The sequence below is a fragment of the Hippocampus guttulatus genome, chromosome 14 (assembly GCF_054856545.1).
Source record: "Hippocampus guttulatus isolate MCC_2025c chromosome 14, RoL_Hgut_1.0, whole genome shotgun sequence".
Classification (NCBI taxonomy): Eukaryota; Metazoa; Chordata; class Actinopteri; order Syngnathiformes; family Syngnathidae; genus Hippocampus; species Hippocampus guttulatus.
In genome coordinates this window covers 14714487-14720855 of record NC_141274.1, presented here as the reverse complement: position 1 = coordinate 14720855, position 6369 = coordinate 14714487, and the positions used below count along the sequence as shown (strand labels likewise).

The following is a 6369-nucleotide window of genomic DNA, read 5'->3' as shown; positions in this document are numbered from 1 at the left end:
TCGTGACCTCTGCAGGCTTCTCCACAAAACTGTTTGTTTGGGTTTTTTTCTTTCCAAAGCACACAATGGAAATGTGTGATTAATGATCGTTTTCCAAGCCTGCGAGGGCTGTCACCCGGCCATTCGCAAAGCCATTAATACTGCTCACAAATATGAGCTGCTTGAAGCATGTTTGTTTTTTGTTTTTTTTTAATGGTACCTGATCCAGCTTGTCTTTGTGCTCTGTATTCATTAGCTCGGAAAGGAAAGGAGGGCTTCATTAAAAGGTACTTATAATGGAAAACATACTTTTTAATTGATTGAATAAAAAAAAAAAGTCGGCTCTCTTGAAGGTCTGCCCACCCATTAAGTGTGAAATTAAACAACCAAATAAATGTTGTTGTGATCTGCCTTCTCCTGAAAATTTGCTTCAGCGACACATACAGAGCGGTGTATATATATATACGAGCGACCTGAATTGGGAGTTGAATGTTTGGCCGATTTTTTTGCTTTGGCTTGTGGGCATAAATTTGAGAATGGGTGGCAGTGAACTCAGGTGAATTCCCTTCACAACAAGCAGCAATTTGACAGATTCTTCTTCTTCAAAAAAAAAAGATGTTTCAAGCTGTTTAATGCTCCAACCAGTTGAGGTTGGCAGTCAAACTAAACATAAAACAAAAGAGGAAAAAGTCCTAAAAGTCAAGACAATATAGTAACATTACAAATCGAGTGGTATGTTTAGGAGGAAAAAAAAAGTCCCTACGACAACATTTCAAAAATAGGAGAAAATGTTCAGTTACATTAGTATAGTCTTGTATAATTAGTATAAAAAGTTTGAGACAAGATTTGAGTCCTAATCTTATGTTAAAATATGTTAGAAAGAGCATCACTATGCTTTGCTAAAAAAATGTTAAAATAGAAAAACATAATTTGGAAATGTAAGAGATTCAGAATTAGGCGAATTTTAAGATTAATGATTTTTTTTTTTAAGGTTACGAGGGAGTGGAAAAAAAAAAATTCCGCTGACGCGAAAGCTAAAAGCCCTCAAAACTGAATACACTTTGGCTTCATAGCAGATTGGCGCAACCTTTGTGAATTAGATTTAAATCAGAAGCATTTGTAAATGAAGAGTGACGACTCACAAGAAGCCGTTGGTTAGCCTCGTCTCACCTTCTTTCTGAAGGGTCGCTGATTGCGGATGTCTTCGCACGTGACCAGGGCCTGCCCGACACTCGAGTAATCGCCCATCTGCCGCCATTGTCTCTGGCACCGCAGTGCCTGTTTCTTCCAATGACCATCGAGAAGTGTTTGATTACTTCCCCGCCAAGTAGCTCCTTTAAACAGACAATACTCCGCGATGACGAGGACTTCATCAGCCTTTTGTTTGTATCTGGCAAAACGCACGCAAAAGGAACAAGAAAACTCTGCTTTATCAGCTTGGAGATTAGATCTCTCGATAACGTCATCGCTCGGCTTCTATTTTCTGAGGTGTACAGGCGGCGCTCTCGGGGGAGCGAGGAATACGTGGCCGTAATGGTTTTTGAAGAAATATTATCGACCGGGCGTGTGGCTGAAAGTGCCATTGCTGGAAAAAATAAAAAATAAAAAATGACCAGACACAACGCAGAAGGTGTGAAGCTTGCTGCTTGTAAGATGCGCTTGGATGCCGTTGCTAGTACAAGGGGGCCCTTGACTTATAACGCTACTGACCTACAAGGCTACCAAGGGCGTGTCGTGAACGTGTGCGCAGTGCAGTGTAAGGACAGATTCCCAAATGGTATAAGAATTTCACAAGAAAAAAAAAATCTCATAATGTTAAAAAAAAAAAAGAGTCTGAAAAGAAAATTATCTGAATCTTATGGGCATAAATCGCTTTAGGTACCAGAAGGAAGTTATATTATTATGAAAAAAAGAGTTGAGCGACTAAAATGATGTTTGAAGCAAAAAGAAAATAGCTGTGACGTTAGGAGACCACCAAAACAAGCGAAGACTATGTGATAAAACATCATGTAATGTGGATAAGGTACTATGAGGAAAAAAGTAGGAAAAATAGATGAGAGAAATTTGTGAAGTCACGAGAACGGTCTTTTTATTTGTTTCGGCGGAGCTAATGAAGCTTCCCCTTTTCACATCTCATTTTCGTCATCTCATTTTTGCTCACTTTTGGGAACGATGAGGCCTATTTTTGTTTGTTTAGAATAACGAGCAAGTGATTATCTGCTCATTAACTCCACGAGCTACCTTCTTTTGTCATCCTAACGGAGGGTCATGCGCGCACTCCGTATACGACCTTGTGCCTGGCTGAACGCGGAGAGTACGGAGGGGGTTGGGGCGAGCGAGCACTTTGTGGCCTGCAGCCACCGTGTCGCTCTGCTGTGCACACTGGCGAGCGCTGACTTATTATTGTTGGCTGACACTGATAAAATGTTGTTTCATACACTACGTGTCCCCCGTGGGCGCTCCGGCTTTTGAAAGCGCTTCAGGCCGCAGCTCTGCTTCCAAATAAACACCTATTTTACACACAGCGCTATCCGCCCCATAACGCCCGTTTACACTCTTTGCACGGACTCGTGATGTCAATGTTTTGCTGTAAAGGACGTGTGTCATTTTTGACCGAAGCGTGCCCAAGAGTCCAAATGTTGTTTTCAAATCTTGGAGTAAAATTGCATTTTTCGTCATCATACACGTTCAGGATAATGTAGAAGAGTGGTTAATGTGATGAGGAAAAAAAAATCACCAACCTTTGTGAAACTGAGAGCTACAGCTTCAGTAGTGATTCATGCAAATGCCTACCGGTTTGAGTCACTCCTTTGAACTAGAAAAAAATGCTCATTGTCTTTTAACGGGAAGTCGACAAAAACATTTTTGGACAAGAATATGTTCAATGCGCCTACCACTGGTGTAAACACGGCATTCTGATGAATATTGCGTTCGTGCAATACGAGTTCAGAGGGCGACCGCCGTCGAATGAAAATGACATCGCAGTCGCTCAGGCTCAGGCTAGGGTAACGGCCAATCATGGCTCAGCTTCAGAAAATAGGTGAGCTGTGATTGGTCGTTTCCCTGAACAGGAAAATCTGTATCCAGCAGTTGATTTCTATGAATCTCTGCCTGTTTTCATATTTACGAATAAGATAAGAAAACCTTTATTAGTCTCGCAATGGAGAAATTCCCGATTCACAGCAGAATGATCACTTCTACAATATTCCTAGAAATTCAGAAATACCAAATGGCAAGATATTTTTGAGAACGGCTCAAATTAATTTATAGAAAAAAAACACACTTTGATGGGTTGCAATCATTTTGGGTCATCCTGTCATGATGTGCTTTTTTTATTGGACTCTTAAAAGTAATTTACACTTCACCCAGTGTGATGTCTAATTGAACACAGCAACCCCATTGAGTAAAATATGCCAAGTGGCTGAAATTTCACCATTGAAATTTAAACAGTGTGACACTTCTGATGAACGAATCAATCGGCAAAGCGAGTTTGGTGTTTACCATTTAGTCTGAAAAGCGTCTTTTCGTGTGTTTAGCAACAAATGATGATAATGTTCTTTGCAGGAGAGCTGGCTAAAAGTTACTTTACAATTTCCGTTTCATGATCACTACAATACCGTCCAGCGGCTGACATTTCCGCGCTGACGCCAGCTGTTGGTGAACATCACTCGCTTTCCAGGCGCCCGTCTCCGTTTTTTGAGGAGCAAACAAAAAAGAACCCCCCCCCCCCAAAAAAACGTCTTCTCCCCACTGCGCTGGCAGCCATCGTCCATTGACAGCATGAAAGATGTATTTTGATGATGGCTGCGTGAGAATTTAATGAGGCAAGATGGGAGCCAGCCTGAAGCTACGGGTAGCTTTTAATGGCGGGGGCTGTGGGGGGTGTAGGTGGGGGGTGGGCGGCTGGCGGGGGGGGTGGAAATTCCTCCTGCTCGGCACCTTTTATGATTCCTTTTTATGGGATTGTGCTGTCGCAATGCATGTTCTTGTGTTGGGAATCATAATTCATGCTGGGTTGGCATGGATCTGACCCCGACGCCCACCGTTTCATGAATGGGTAACAATAATCCAACAATACACTGACTTTGTCAGATAAAACAGACGCCTTAGCATCGCACCTTAGTCGCATAATGCAGCTCATCTTGAGTTGGAAAGCAAGTGGGATGCCAAGGCTTGCCTGGAGCTCCTTGCATCTGATTCAAGGGAAAATTAGCGGAGGAGGGTAAAGAAGAAAAAAAAAATCCCTTTGTGGGTGGATGAAGTAAATCTAGCCAGCTAGCTATCAATCGATCTATTTAGCTGGCTAGCTAGCTATCTGTCCGCAAGGCTGTCTGACAAAAATGAAGCGGGTGAAAAAAATAAAGTGGCACTCAAAAAGAAGTTGGATTGTTACAACCATCGGAGCGCGGCATTTGGAGAAAATAAAATGGTGAAGGCATTAAAGTCATACTGTCAAAAGTAAGCAACTAATTTGACAAGACTAAAGTCGCAATTGTCATGAACGTGGTGGTAGAGGACCCCAAAAAGCAGGCGGGAGGGAGGAGTAGGATGGACTTAACAAAATGTATTCATAAAACTCACGAAACTTCTCTGAATTGTGTCCAACCTCATCGCTTTGTCTGTTCAACAGTCCAGCGTGTTTGGCTTGGCTGTGGTACTTTTAGTCTCATTGCGCCGGATACCACGACTCATCTCCGAATACCCGAAGCAGCATGAATCTGATCAAAGGACAATGAGCTCCTCCTGCTCCTCTTTAACACCCGATACAAGTCTTCTGACCAGAGGCTATTTGATCAAGTACTTGCAAAACAATGCACTCGCTAATGGTTAACAAGCTTTTACATCCATTTCCAAACCTTAATGTTTATGTCTGTATACAGGCATCCTCTCTGGCGTTCCAGTAACAGGTCTCTGAGAGGTCAATTAACGGTAATGAGGCAAAAATGCGGTTTTCCTTGGAGCCTAATTAGATTCCGCCAGGCCGCCAGGCTCTCGGATGTCCCGCATTAAGAGACTCCACGATGCAATGTTTCGTTTTATTCAGACTCCTAAGTGCTAACGTCGAGCCATCCGGACGACATCTGTCTGCCATTCAAGTTGCTGAGAATGACGTCATCGCTCAGGAGGAATAAAAAAAAAAAAAGAAAAAGGTCATGTGATCACAACAGACTTGTTATGCTACTCGAAAAATGTCTTGATATTATACAAAAAAGTTGTCAAAATAAGAAAATGAACAGCGTCAAATCGGAATAGTACAAGAAAAAAATTCAGCCATAACATGAGAGAAAAGCCTTAAATAAAAAAAGTAATTTTACAAAATAATGCAGCAATATTAGAAGTAAAAAAGAACGGATCTACAGTACACTCGCACTTTACAAAAAGCTGTAAATTTACAACAAAATAATCTGTTGGAGAAATTACGAGACAAGAATAATTTGACAGCATTTCAAGAATGAAGTTGTCAAGTCAGCGGAGATTTAAACATGACTTTATGAGACAAAAGTCATAAAGTTGCAAGAATAAGTACGAAAGTGACAAGGAAAAGGGCTCGGCTCTCCGTTTGCCTTTCAAGTGGCCGTGGTGTTCCACTTCCTGGCGATGCTCTCAGATCTGCACTAACACCCAATTACCGCCTCCTCCTTTTTCCCCCTTGAAGACGTCTTAATACAGATTAATGTTAAGGCTGCTTCTTTCCACACGTTATGACACGATCAGAGCGTGTGGGCGGCCAAGGGAGAGGGGTAAAATGTCTCCGGAGTGACCGAGAATTAGGACGAAGCAGGTTCAAATCCATGTTATTATTCAGGATTTGCTCCCCTTTTCTCCCGCTGATATGAATAAATGAAGAGGTTTCATGCAAATTCCATCAAGTGAAATATTTCGCACTTGGTTCCTGAAGTGGCCTTTAAGGTCAATTGAACAGTCGCTCAGGCAAAGCGTGAGTGCAGGATCGGCGTCTGCGGTATATTTTACGCCGCGGCCCGGGCTTATCGCACGCAACCGAACGGTAGCGCTGGGGGTATTAAGCGCAAGATTTTGATGGTACTTTCAAATAAAAATTCTTACACTATTCTTAAAAATTCTTACACCATTATTGCTGTAAGAGATGCTGCCAAGCATGAATCTCAATCAAAATGTTCAATTCAAATCAAAATGGCCTGGGATATGGGCTTTTGAGACTTTCTTGTCGGGACGGTCTACTCAAGATGGACATGTCGACCAAATTGTTGGTGGGTTTAATTATTTTGTGGCTTGATTTTTAAAATATCCCCCCCAGGATGCTACAAATCTCCAATTGTAGCTAAAATAATCCTAAAATGGCAGTGCCAACCATGATGGCAGACTTCCCGTATCCATGCCTTCTTGTGACTTTTTTGTGGGTCTACTCAT

General features: G+C 42.0%; 1 long non-coding RNA gene across 1 annotated transcript; it reads right to left on the bottom strand.

The window, feature by feature from the left end:
* Window positions 1-1169: 1169 nt before the first annotated feature.
* LOC147195287 (uncharacterized) lies at window positions 1170-2931 on the bottom strand. Its single transcript, XR_015102778.1, has 3 exons — window positions 2874-2931; window positions 2721-2794; window positions 1170-1369 (listed from the first exon to the last, which is right to left on the bottom strand). It is a non-coding gene; the product is annotated as an uncharacterized LOC147195287 (long non-coding RNA).
* Between the last annotated feature and the right edge of the window lie 3438 nt (window positions 2932-6369).